Source organism: Betta splendens, chromosome 10 (genome assembly GCF_900634795.4).
Source record: "Betta splendens chromosome 10, fBetSpl5.4, whole genome shotgun sequence".
Classification (NCBI taxonomy): Eukaryota; Metazoa; Chordata; class Actinopteri; order Anabantiformes; family Osphronemidae; genus Betta; species Betta splendens.
In genome coordinates this window covers 4,761,331-4,775,655 of record NC_040890.2, presented here as the reverse complement: position 1 = coordinate 4,775,655, position 14,325 = coordinate 4,761,331, and the positions used below count along the sequence as shown (strand labels likewise).

Here is a 14,325-nt window from a genome sequence, read left to right as displayed (position 1 = left end):
ATGGGACTCGAATACGACAATCTGGCAGGGAACTAAGGACACAGGTGGTGGTTAAATACACAGTGACTAGATGACTAACAGAGTGCAGGTGTGGGTAATGAGCAGGGACAGCTGTGACAAGACAAGAAACCGGAAGTAAAGCTAGAACACAAAACAGAGACCGGGAGACTACCAAAATAAAACAGGAAACGGAAACTGGAACCAAAATAAGACAAGCAGGACATGACGTGAAAACAGGGAACAACTAGAAACAAAGACACGGATCATGACAGTACCCCCCCCCCTATGGCGCCTTCCACGGCGCCTACGGAAGCCTCCCCCCCCAACCAGGGCGGGCGGAGGGTGGTCCCAGGCGGAGGGACCGAATCCCTACCCCTCAAGGTACATGAGCAGGGTGGGTGGAGGGAGGACCGGAGGAGGGCCAAAACAAGAGTCCACACGAAAACCTCAAAGTCCATGAACAGGAAAATAAAAAAAAGTCCAGGGATTCCGTCACGGAGGGTGACGGCGTGGCGAGATCCTGCTCAGCAGCCGCTGAGCCAGGATGGCACTCTTAGTGCCCTTGAGCTGGGGCGATGTCCCCGGGGACCACCCCGCATGGCAGCGTCCACCAGGCGGACGCTGATCCAGGCGGTTGAGGAGTCGAGGCGGACGGCGCCGCAGGAGCAGCGCCATCCCAGCAGCAGGATGCGCCGAGGGCGAGGCCACCAGTCCGGCAGCAAAGGCAGAGACGAGGCAGGAACCAGCGGCGTCCTCCTTGGACCACCGCGACGAGAGACGTGAACCAGCGGCGTCCTCCTTGGACCACCGCGACGAGAGGCAGGAACCGAAGCAGATGCGGCCGGAGCCGGACCGCCAGGGACCGATGCAGATGCGACCGGAGCCGGACCGCCAGGAACCGATGCAGATGCGGCCGGAGCCGGGACGGGAGCGACCCCCTCCTGGAGGTCGGCAGGAGCTACGGCGGGAGCGACCCCCTCCTGGAGGTCGGCAGGAACTACGACGGGAGCGACCCCCTCCTGGAGGTCGGCAGGAACTACGACGGGGCGACCCCCTCCTGGAGGTCGGCAGGAACTACGACGGGAGCGACCCCCTCCTGGAGGTCGGCAGGAACTACGACGGGAGCGACCCCCTCCTGGAGGTCGGCAGGAACTACGACGGGAGCGACCCCCTCCTGGAGGTCGGCAGGAACTACGACGGGAGCGACCCCCTCCTGGAGGTCGGCAGGAACTACGACGGGAGCGACCCCCTCCTGGAGGTCGGCAGGAACTACGGCGGGAGCGACCCCCTCCTGGAGGTCGGCAGGAACTACGGCGGGCGCGACCCCCTCCTGGAGGTCGGCAACTACGACGGGAGCGACCCCCTCCTGAGTCGGCAGGAACTACGACGGGAGCGACCCCCTCCTGGAGGTCGGCAGGAACTACGGCGGGAGCGACCCCCTCCTGGAGGTCGGCAGGAACTACGGCGGGCGCGACCCCCTCCTGGAGGTCGGCAGGAACTACGACGGGCGCGACCCCCTCCTGGGGGTCCGCCGGGACTGCGGCGGGCGCGACCCCCTCCTGGGGGTCCCGGGACTGGGTGCCGCGACCCCCTCCTGGGTCCGCCTTGCTGCTGCTGCGCTACCCCCTCCTGGAGGTCCGCCGGGACTTGCTTCTGGTCTCGACCTCCTCCTGGAGGTGCGCCTACTCGGTCGTCTGCGCACCTCCTCCTGGAGGTTGCGCAGGACTGCGGCTGCGCAACCTCCTCCTGGAGGTGCGCAGGAACTGCGGCTGGCGCAACCTCCTCCTGGAGGTGCGCAGGAACTGCGGCTGGCGCAACCTCCTCCTGGAGGTGCGCAGGAACTGCGACTGGCGCAACCTCCTCCTGGAGGTGCGCAGGAACTGCGACTGGCGCAACCTCCTCCTGGAGGTGCGCAGGAACTGCGACTGGCGCAACCTCCTCCTGGAGGTGCGCAGGAACTGCGACTGGCGCAACCTCCTCCTGGAGGTGCGCAGGAACTGCGACTAGCGCGACCTCCTCCTGGAGGTGCGCAGGAACTGCGACTAGCGCGACCTCCTCCTGGAGGTGCGCAGGAACTGCGGCTGGCGCGACCTCCTCCTGGAGGTGCGCAGGAGCTGTAGCTGGCGCGACCTCCTCCTGGAGGTGCGCAGGAACTGCGACTAGCGCGACCTCCTCCTGGAGGTGCGCAGGAACTGCGACTAGCGCGACCTCCTCCTGGGGGTGCGCAGGAACTGCGGCTAGCGCGACCTCCTCCTGGAGGTGCGCAGGAACTGCGACTGGCGCGACCTCCTCCTGGAGGTGCGCAGGAACTGCAGGTGCTGCCTCCTCCTGGAGGCCGGCGGGCGCTGCGGCTCCAAGGGTGACGGGGACTGGAACGACCGCTACAGGGCCGACGGGAACGGGGAATGGAACGACTGCTACAGGGCCGACAGGAACGGGGTCAGAGACAGGGGTGACCTCTACTTGGCCTACGGGAACGCCCTCTACTTGGCCTACGGGAACGCCCTCTACTTGGCCTACGGGAACGCCCTCTACTTGGCCTACGGGAACGCCCTCTACTTGGCCTACGGGAACGCCCTCTACTTGGCCTACGGGAACGCCCTCTACTTGGCCTACGGGAACGCCCTCTACTTGGTCGACAGGGACAGGAGCTGGAACGACCTCAACTTGGTCGACAGGGACAGGAACTGGAACGACCTCAACTTGGTCGACAGGGACAGGAACTGGAACGACCTCAACTTGGTCGACAGGGACAGGAACTGGAACGACCTCAACATGGTCGACAGGGACAGGAACTGGAACGACCTCAACATGGCCGACAGGAACAGGAACTGGAACGACCTCAACTTGGTCGACAGGGACAGGAACTGGAACGACCTCAACATGGCCGACAGGAACAGGAACTGGAACGACCTCAACTTGGTCGACAGGGACAGGAACTGGAACGACCTCAACATGGCCGACAGGAACAGGAACTGGAACGACCTCAACTTGGTCGACAAGAACTGGAACGACCTCAACATGGCCGACAGGAACTGGAACGACCTCAACATGGCCGACAGGAACTGGAACGACCGCAACATGGCCGGCAGGAACTGGAACGACCTCAACATGGCCGACAGGAACTGGAACGGCCTCTGCTTGGCCGACAGGAACTAGAACGGCGTCCTCCTCTGAGGAGCCGACAGGAACTGGAACTAGAACGGCCTCAATATGGCCGACGGGAACAGGAACGGAGTCCTCCTCTGAGGAGCCGACAGGAACTAGAACGGCGTCCTCCTCTGAGGAGCCGACAGGAACTAGAACGGCCGCAACATGGCCGACAGGGACTGGAACGGCCGCAACATGGCCGACAGGGACTGGAACGGCGTCCCCTCCGGAGCTGGCATGACAGCTTACAGCTGCCGAGCTCGACGGGGGAGACGTCGGGCCTGATTGGGTGGGGTTAACAGTCGTCAGACGGACGGCGCCCTCTGACGGGGACAAGGACGGAACTGGGGTCAGGGCAACACACGACTGATCTGGGGTCTGGGCAACACACGGCTGATCTGGGGTCTGGGCAACACACGGCTGATCTGGGGTCTGGGCAACACACGGCTGATCTGGGGTCTGGGCAACACACGGCTGATCTGGGGTCTGGACTAGGTTCGACTGGGCTGGGACCTGGAGACGACAGGGCTGCACCGGGGCATGAGTAACACACGGCTGACCTGACTGAGAGGTGGGGCATGAAGCGACCGCTGGCTGCAGGCCCGGGAGTTGCAGGGCCTCACGCAGGACAGGCTCCCTCCGGACGAGAGCGGCTGCTTCCTCGAACAGTTGTTCTCTCGCGCCCTGGTCTGTAGCCGAATTGGCGGTGTTCATGAGGTGGGCGAAGAGAAAGGCAACTGGAGGAGAGCAGAGGAGGTGGACCCGTCGGGCGACGCTGTCTGGGATGCCTGTTATCAGAGGGACACAGTCAGTCAGAGAATTAAGGGGCTCCTCTGTCGGGGAAGAAGGCTGCTCGGCCCCCATGACCGAGACCGCGGGACCCGGGATCCTGGACCCGCGCCGCCGCCGTCGCCGTCCGGAGCAGCTGCGACTGTCCGTCGTTTGAGGCGCTGGGCGCGGTGTGGACCGGACCTCTGTACCGGGATCCGCATGGTGAAACGGGACCGCGGCGTCTGGAGCTTGGGCTGGAGACTGGGGAAAACACGATTGAGCAGGAGACTGGGCAAAACACGATTGAGCTGGAGACTGGGCAAAGCACGATTGAGCTGGAGATTGAACAGCGCGCGGCTGAACTGGAGACTGAGCAGCGCGCGGCTGATCTGGAGACTGAGCAGCGCGCGGCTGAACTGGAAACTGAGCAGCGCGCGGCTGACTTGGAGACTGAGCAGCGCGCGGCTGACTTGGAGACTGAGCAGCGCGTGAGAGCAGGAAATCCTCCCAGGGAAATAACCATGGAGCTGGGCAGGTTGGTGCAGGCACGACGATCCGACGAGGCGGAGAGGATGAAACCGAAACCATACTTCCGCGGGGGAGTTATATTTGCCGTAAAAAACAAGGGGAAAAACAGTCACTGACCTGACCGGAGGCTAAGTGCTGGCTGGGTCCAAGTGTGGCCAGATTGTTCTGTCAGGGCTCGGGCAGGCAGACGGCGAACCCACATGCACAGCACGAAGGCGAGATTATAATCAACAAAAGGTTTAATTCTCAGGGCAGGGTCAGACGGTCCAGGTCATACACAAAAAGCTCGGCGAAAGTACAGACAGGGAACAGGCAAAAACTCACGATCAGTAGATAATCAGTCCAGGTTCTTTCACGGGCAGGATACACGGCGCAGGGCAAACAGGAACAAGACACGAGAACACGAACATTCAGGGAACTCAGGAAACTAGGGACGCTCAACGCAGGGATTCACAAGAAACACGAACACTCATGGGACTCGAATACGACAATCTGGCAGGGAACTAAGGACACAGGTGGTGGTTAAATACACAGTGACTAGATGACTAACAGAGTGCAGGTGTGGGTAATGAGCAGGGACAGCTGTGACAAGACAAGAAACCGGAAGTAAAGCTAGAACACAAAACAGAGACCGGGAGACTACCAAAATAAAACAGGAAACGGAAACTGGAACCAAAATAAGACAAGCAGGACATGACGTGAAAACAGGGAACAACTAGAAACAAAGACACGGATCATGACACACAACACGACTTACCTGGATACCTGCATGACCTACCTGGGAACAAAAGCATTGGTTCAAATTATATATTGACCTGACTTGTTTTTACTAAAAGTTTACTGCTTTTAATTATGTTTTTTGATGATTCTTGATAAATCTGAGAGTAATATGTCTCTGTATCTGAAGTTGTTACAGGTATCTTGTCTACAGAAGCTATTGAGCTGGTGCTGGGGATTCCTGGGGTGAAGAATCTGAGTTGCCATCTCTTCATGCTTGTAGATGAAGGCAGAGTTTCCTGATAAATAAAACACTAAAACACTCATTGTATGATGGATGTAGACCACCTGTGGAATAACTCCTTTACCATTTGAGTAGAAATGTGTTTTTTGTGTCTGCAATACTCATTAAGAATTTTTTTTAATTTTAATTTATATTTACACATTTTTATTTATGGTCGGTTCACCTTTATACTAGAAAGAGAAAAACAAAAAAAATCAATACTATGATTTCCTAAATAAAAGTGTTTTCCCCTCAGAAAAACAGAGTTCAGTGACATACGTAATAGTTAAAGCCAATTTTATTGTCAACCACAAAATGCACCACTACCCCAAAGCTAGACCTAACTGTTATCTTCACACTCCAATGTGTGATGTATAGGTTACTGGGTTAATTCAGAAGTCTGGGGGTTTGAGGACAGAAGCTTTTGCAGGGCCTTGCAGATGAAATGCTTGATGGAAGTAGGATAAACAGATCATGTCCTGGGAAGGGGGTAAACTCGTTATGTTGCAGATTTGTTACTGCAGCAGGACAGGTATAGTTGTAGACAGGTGACCAGGGAGATGTGGTGATCTTTGTTCTTATCACTACTTGGAAGACTGAGCGGAAGCAGTCGTCTACCAGATGGAAGCTGTGGCTGTGCTCACCATCACCTAATCAAAACAAAGGTACTGCAATCAGAATTGTAGATTAGTAAATGTTCAGTTTTATGTAGGTCAAAACTTTCTCTAATGTAATAATACACAATACCAGACACAAAACTAAACGAGGACAGGCCTGCCTGTGCTAAAACAACAGATAAACATAGTTTTTAAATAAAATTTAAATCTAAACACTGTATACCAATTAAAAATAAAATCTTCTATTGCTTATCTTACGATTGGTACACGTGTACATACCTTCACTCCTGAGCTGGACAGATGTTTGTGTACCAACCTTGCATTTAGGTAACTGGGATGTGCCCCCCTACAGTATAGAAAATACAATGTTAAATTTACTGTAAATTGTATTGGTCCTACAAATATAATGGCTATGGTACACAAGCTATATGTAACTGACCAGATAAGCAGCAGTTATTGTAGAGATGTGACTAATTAGCAACTAAGCTTGCAACACAACACAGTTACTATTCCAACTAATCATGTCAGAATTTGATAGAACAATGACATAACTCCAAATCATAAGTTGATTTAGGCTGTGACACAGGATAGGGTAATAACAAACATAACTGCGTTCATCTGCAGTTTCTTATTGTAGCAATCAGCTGTAGCTCTAAAGTGCAAAGGCCTAACAGCATGCCAACGGCTAACGCAACACACAAATAGGAGCAGCAGCACATGTCAACAGGACAAAAGCTCAATCCACCACTTCCTGCCTGTAGCCAATCGAAGGCCCATAGCCATTAGTTTTTTCCCACACAGGTGTGTGATTGAGCCAACTCAGAGTAGCACATTTGAAAGCAGTGTCCCCGCTCAGGGACGTGGATGGCCCCGCCCACTTTCATTCAACAGACGGACATGAAAGAGAGAATAATGAAATAAACAGCTGGTTAACTTTGTACAAACATGGCTGTAACTTTGCAATGATGCAAGCATTTGCATTTACATGAATGTATAAGAATAACGAAATTCACAAAATCTACATTTAAAAAACAGACACTGAGTTCTGTGTCTACATGAAAGCGGGCAAAACAACGTCTGTCTATGACTCACTGCCGAAAGCGGCTGGTGAACCTCTTGGTGTCAGGAACGGCAGAGAGAGGACCCAAATGCGCAGTGCGAGGTAGGTGGTAAAAATCAAAGTTTAATCCATAAATCGTGTTACAAGGCGGTCCAGGTCATTCACAGAAAATCTCAGTATTGCAGGTACAAAGGAGCAGGCGGGATCAGGTCCAAAAGCAGGCAATGGTTCGTTAACAGAATCAACAAGATTATGGTACCGGCAGGGAGTAGGCAGGAGTCGGTGGTCAGGAAAACAGAATCAATACAAGGTAATCAGGACGGAGACAATTGCTGGAAGGTGGCGACTGGTATTGACAACTATCTGGCGAGGTACTGGGGTGAGAAGTGGTGCTTAAATGCAAGGTGAATTGATTACTGATGAAGTGCAGGTGTGGATAATGACCGGGTGAAGCAGGGATAGCTGTGACGTAAACCGGAAGTAAAGCTATATCAGAAACAGAAACCGGGAGAACTACCAAAATAAAACAGGAAATGGAAACTGGAACCAAAACATGGCATGGCTGACGAACAAAGTTCTTTCAAAATAAACTGAAAACAGAACCAGAACCTGACAGTACCCCTCCCCGTCTACCACGGCGCCCACGGAAGCCCCCCCCCCCCCCCCCCCCCCCCCAACCAGGGCGGGTGGGGGGTGGTCACAGGGGGAGGGACCGAATCCCTCCCACCCAAGGCACACAAACAGGGTGGGCGGAGGGAGGACTGGAGGAGGGTCAAAGCAAGAGTCCATAAACCAAAGCAGAGTCCACAGAGTTCGTCCTCAAAGGCCCCATGTGGCCCAGAAACCCCCTCTTCTGGAGGGTGGTAGCAGGGTAGTCCGCCACGACGGCTGGCGGGTTCCGGGAGGGCAGAGCCGAGTCCAGCCCCCTCCTGCCGGAGATGCTCTGGGGATCCCAGGGTCGCGGCGGACGACGACGGCAGATGCCGCGCCATCGTCGTGGCAGGAGGAGACGTTCCCCAGACGAGCGGCCATGACGACGGCGGAGCCGAGGCAAATGGCACCGCAGGAGGCAGCGCCACCCAAACGGCAGGAGGTGCCGAGGCCACCAGTCCGGCAGCCAGGGCGAGAACCGATGTGGAACCAGCGATGAAGACAGATGTGGGGCCAGAGCTGGGACCAGAGACGAAGCCAGGACCAGAGACGAGGACATACGTGGAGACGTGGCCGGAACCAGAGACGAAGACAGACGTGGAGCCAGAGTCGGGACCAGAGACGAAGACAGACATGGAGACGTGGTCGGCGCCTCCTGGAGGTCGGCAGGAACTGCGGCAGGAACTCCAGCTGGCACGACCTCCTCCTGGGGGTCGGCGGGGACTCCCCCTCCGAGGCTGACAGGAACATGAACGGCGTCCTCCGTGGAGCCGACAGGAACGGGAGCTAGAACGGCGTCCTCCGTGGAGCCGACAGGAACGGGAGCTAGAACGGCGTCCTCACGGGAGCCGACAGGAACGGGAGCTAGAACGGCGTCCTCGCGGGAGCCGACAGGAACGGGAGCTAGAACGACCTCTACCGGGCCGACGGGAACTGGAACGAGGAGTTGAGAACTGGGGTGAGGAGTGGTGCTTATGGAGAGGTGTGGATAATGACCGAGTGAAGCAGGGACAGCTGTGACATGACGTAAACCGGAAAAAAAGCTATAACAGAAACAGAAACCGGTAGAACTACCAAAATAAAACAGGAAATGGAAACTGGAACCAAAACATGACATGGCTGCTGAACAAAGTTCTTTAAAAAAAAACTGAAAACAGAACCAGAACCTGACACTTGGGAACACGGCTGTAGCTCTGCAGTGACATATTATGTGGTACAGGTGAAAGGGGAAATAACGAAATAAACGGAATATAAAACCGAAACGCTTTCAAACGCTTTTGGTTTATATTATATTCTTAATTTGCACATTTGTTAAAACTAGATGGGTGTACTGTCGTCTTTTCTGTAATTTGTGTCACTTCACTTCCCATGACTGAACGATACCACATCCTAGGGGTGGACTTGAGATTTCACATATGAATGCTATCCGCACCATTGTCCAGATGCTAAAAAAATATGTGAGCAGCCATGGTAAAGACTGGGACATGAAATGTCCCCTGATGCTAATGGCTATCAGGTCCATCCCACACAGAGCTACAGGTGTCACACCTTTTGAGATGATGACTGGAAGATAAATGACTTTGCCCCTCCACCTCTTCTACCCAGCTGGTCAGGCTGGGTAGAAACTCGTTGTCCTACAAAATGTACCTGGCCTTCTTAGCCTACAACAACACTTTCAGACAGGGACAGAACAGCAGAGCCTAGGGTGGAACGAGTCGGCAACCGATGGCTACTTAGCACTCCAGCCACCGAAGCCTTTATGGTCTACGACCATACACCATGGCACAACTACTACGTTGGCCCTACCAAACCAGACCCTATTTCTAAAGGTACCTCAGGGTGCCACAGTTCATATTGAGGAAATCATCCTCCATTACCTCAAGGGCTACAATATCATGATTGATGACACCCTTCAACAGAAACTCCTGCCAGAAGGGACAAAATTGGTGAAGTTTAGCCTCAAGCAGATGGGGCTGACCACAACATGACTTGCCCAGTAACCTACAGCGAACATCCAATCAGCAAGGTTGCCCTGGGCTCCTTCTTAGTGGTTGGGCCATTACAGCAATGGTAGCAAACGGAATGTATTAGTATATTAGAGAATTGTAAGCTAGGCTAGATTCTTCTCTGGTACTGTAGTGCCACTACGCTTTCCTCCATAACCTAGCGCACCTGCATTCAACCAAGCCACCAGGATCTAGGGCACCCCAGGCTTCTGCCTTTTCTCTCGCTCTACTTCTCCCACACATCTTTCTTCACCTGCCCTATCCTCCCTTCGTTTGGTTTTATTATTTTTCTTTCGTGGTTTACAAGAACCATATTATACTGTATATATAAACAAATGTGTTTAGTGAATGTTAGACTTTTGCCTCTGCTCAGACATGCTTTTGCCTCTGCTCAGACGTGCTTTTGCCTCTACCCAGACATGCCTCTAACCTGCTCAGACTTGCCTCCAACTGTAGTAAACAAGGACTGTTTGGAATACATGGACTGTCAATGAGCATTGACAATGCCCACATGAGATGACAAGTACATTGAGGAACTTAAGGAACACATCAGAGAGCATGGACCCTTTCAACGTCTTGTTCCAAAGCGATGGCTGACACGCCATCAGGTCCCACATGTTCAAAAAAAGGAAGTACTTCATCCTAATCGTAGTGAGTTGAAACAGAAAGATTTCAAATTTTTCTCACTTTCTTTCTTCTCTTGCTCTCTCTTCCCCTTGTTCTCTCCGGACCCCCTTGTTCTCCTTCTTCTCTCCATCACCTCCTTGCCTTCTGCCCCCGGCACGCCTGGAGCCTCCAGCAGCAGAACCAACGTGGACATTGTCACATGAATCTAAGGGGTGCATATTGAAGTGCTGTAATCTATGATTGTGCTAGCTTAAGCTTGCTTTATTGTGGTACTGTGCTGTTGCTCTGTTTCTGCTGTGACCACGCCAAGCGCATGATTCAATTACTGCGTGCTTCCGCATTTACTTGACTATATTGCTGAATATAGCCCCACGTGTTTGTGAAACTACAAGTCTTAGTTACGGTAGTTCCACTTCACATTGCTTCACACGCTTCCTTTTTCTGTGAGCGCCAGACACTCACTCACTCACACACAAACACACACCCTTTTATCTATGCTGAGTTATTCAAGATATTGTTGATACTGGAGTTAATATTAGTTGTTTAATAAAGCGGAATTTAATTGGTCATTGTCTGTGATTATTATATATATTATATATATAACAACTTTTGTCAATCTAAATTATAAACATAAGTGGTATCTCCACTCAGGAGCTATAAATCCAATTATTATAATTTGTGATCCTCGCATATCCCCAACACTTGTTTGTTTGGTGGCCCGAGTCGGTGGGTCACATGAGATCTCAGAGGTGGGGGATGGAAGGAGGCTGGTGTGTCTCTGCCTCGCTCTGGCATACAGGTGCAGGCACGCCACTTACACACAGACAGACAAGCTAGTTACAGTAGGTCGTGTCTTTGAAAAAACGGCAGCAGTGCGAAGGAATAAAAATTCAACCAAAGTATCGATATTTTTGTCAGGGTATCAGTAGACATTAATATTAGCATTGGTATTGATATTAGGATTGATTCGCCTACCCCTAGTATTCATTTTCTATCACATACACCTTGAATCCATATCTTCCATGCATCAATATCAAAGGAATATCCCCATTGTGGGATTAATAAATATCTTGTCTTGTCTTGTCTTGTACAATAGATGCATGATAAGAAGTACAGGCCAACTCTCCTGCACTACTTGTACCACACACAACACATGCATTTATCAGCATTTTTTTCAAACCTTTGTTGTGTTAGATGCATTAAAATATTGTGCTGTGAGTGCTAACCATTATGAGCTTGGTGCTGTTCAGTGCTTTTTATATGTATTTAATCTTACATACTGTCATCTCATTGTAATTGACAATCAAACCTTAATATTTTTGTGGTGTGACTGTAACTGTCAGGACAATCACCCCTTCCCCCAAAACCTGCAACAGCTAAAACTGAACTATTAAACTAAAAACCGTGTGTTATCGCCGGATTTGCAATATTTTAAAACTGCACTTTACAGTAATCACTCGTATTTTAAACATGTTCACATAGAAAACGACCCTTTTGTTGTGTGTTCTTTAAGACAAACTTCTTATTTCACATATCACTTTGAATCTGCCTTTACACGGTCATAGTGTTACCTCACCTGCGACAGAATTATAAAGATCATAAAGCCACAGTAACACAGATTGACTGACTATGTCCAATCGCAGCCTATTATGTAGCACTAATATATGTCAGTCAGGCTGCAGCTTGCAGCCTTATCTATGGTCTCATCTGTGATGGTTGCTTGGATAAATGGTTGAAGACTCTCCAGTCATAGCACTAACTACTTCCATTCATCCATCCATCCATTTTCCATACTGCTTAATCCCATATGCGGGGTCGCGGGGGTGCTGGAGCCTATCCCAGCTGGCTATGGGCGAGAAGCGGGGTACACCCTGGACAGGTCCACTAACTACTTTTCATTCCTAAATGTTTCGTCTCAACAGTCGACAACAGGTACTGTATGCTTAGTGAGGACATAGACTCTCCAAGCCAAAGACATGTAACCAACCTTAGCTAAGGGTGTGACCCTCCTCCTCTTGTTGTAGACGTGACCACTGTGTTGCCCACTTACATTAATAGGAAAAATGTTACCTCCAGTGCTAAACCATTGTCACTCGTGCTTATCCTGAGTGTCATCCAGAAGCTCTGCAAGGTAATGTAATGTGAGATGGAAGAAGCAGTTCATGTGTGCTTAAAAGAGAAGCTGAAGGAAAAAAAGAGAGGCGCCATAGAAATGGAGGTATTGCAGACACTTCACCAGCTCTGTCAGTTCAGCCTCCCTAACTTGTCTAGTTCTGCAAGCAGACAACTGAAGATTCATGAGTTCACTGCCTTGACAGAAGCTGAGCTCATCATTGTAGGCACACACAGTAGTTCACATGAAATCAGTGTCCATTAACTCTTTTTCCTTTTTATCTCCAGCCTCATAGACAATGTATTGCTGTGCCAAAAAATAAAAAAGGAGTAATTCCAATGTACATTTGATGATTAATTCATTCAATAATTGTAACTGCTCTGTTGTCGTTTGGGGGTGTCGTGAAAAATGCTGAAAAAGGTGGAATCATGCGTTTGTGGTAATGTGTTATCAAAAGTCATGTGTTCCTGCTGTCAGCAGTTTATGACAAATGTCAAACATTGTACTGATGTCTAGTTTTTAAGACACTTCACTTTTGTTTGAGTACTGAATAACAGTAATGATGATTTCATAAGACAAACTAAAACCGTTAAAACTGAACTACTAAACTAAATACTGCGTGTGTCAATGCTGAATGTGTTGTCAGTAAACAACACTGGCCACGTGCATACTCTGTGTAGATTGTGTTGGTTCACCTCCACTTTCGCCCCAAGACTTGTTTTACAACTGCAACTGTGCTGCATAAAAATGTAAAGATACATGATAGTGTCAAACAAATTAAATGATTATCATTAAATGTGAAACTAACTCACGATTTCTTCTTGTTCCTTTGTTGATCAACTGAACGCACCCCAGTTAAGGTAATCAGAAGCAGTTTGAATGTTGGCAGCACAAATGTTTATTCAACCTTGGAGTGAGATTAACTTGGCCCGAGTCTGCCCAGCATGGCCTTGTGTCCTTTACTCAATGGACCAATCTGGACCTTGGCAGTGTTTAGTTAGTTTGGTTTGTTGGTTTAAAGTAACCGTTCAAAAATAAAAATTGCTTGGACCCTAGTAAATGACAACAATAGCAGCAGCAGCCGTGTCCTGGGACACGGCTGCTCAGTATGTGCGTGTCTGGACAAACGTGAACACACACACGTCAAACGTCAGTAAAGCGTTCCTAGATATGATACAAGCAGAGCACAATAAGAGTCAGCCAATAGAGTCAGAAGGATAAGGTGAGAGGCCAGGTCAGCAAGAGGAAGAGGCATCAAATAGTACTGAAAACGCCTGGAAGGAAGGTGTGTGTGTGTGTGTGTGTGTGTGTGTGTGTGTGTGTGTGTGTGTGTGTGTGTGTGTGTGTGTGTGTGTGTGTGTGTGTGTGTGTGTGTGTTTGTGTGTGTGTGTGTGTGTGTGTGTGGGGGGGGGTGTGTGTGTGTGTGTGCTCTTGTTTTGGTAAATCCACAGACAAGGAAAACGGCAAATATTGGTGCTTTTCTGTAAGATATTCCAGACAATCCTCAGCACCCCATCATTCAAAGCAGGGTAATGTCGTGGCTCAGCTGTCACTGTGGTTGCCATGGATGAGACTATTCCAGAATCTTACAGCTCTGGTACTGGTTTCTGAACAGAGCCAGGTACCGGAACAGTGAAATCAGGGGAAGTGACACCTGAACATATTGTAGGTGGAGGGAGTCACACTATGCTCTGTTATGATTAGTTGTGACAGCTGGTTTATTTGAGAACAGCCAGGAGAGAATAAATAAAAGGCTCGGAGGAAACAGGGTGAGGGCAGAGTAACTAAAGAAAACCAAACAC

General features: G+C 50.9%; 1 long non-coding RNA gene across 1 annotated transcript; it reads right to left on the bottom strand.

Annotated features, from left to right (window-relative positions):
• Positions 1-5,628: 5,628 nt before the first annotated feature.
• LOC129604743 (uncharacterized) lies at positions 5,629-14,228 on the bottom strand. Its single transcript, XR_008695924.1, has 3 exons — positions 10,471-14,228; positions 6,346-6,412; positions 5,629-6,099 (listed from the first exon to the last, which is right to left on the bottom strand). It is a non-coding gene; the product is annotated as an uncharacterized LOC129604743 (long non-coding RNA).
• Positions 14,229-14,325: the final 97 nt, after the last annotated feature.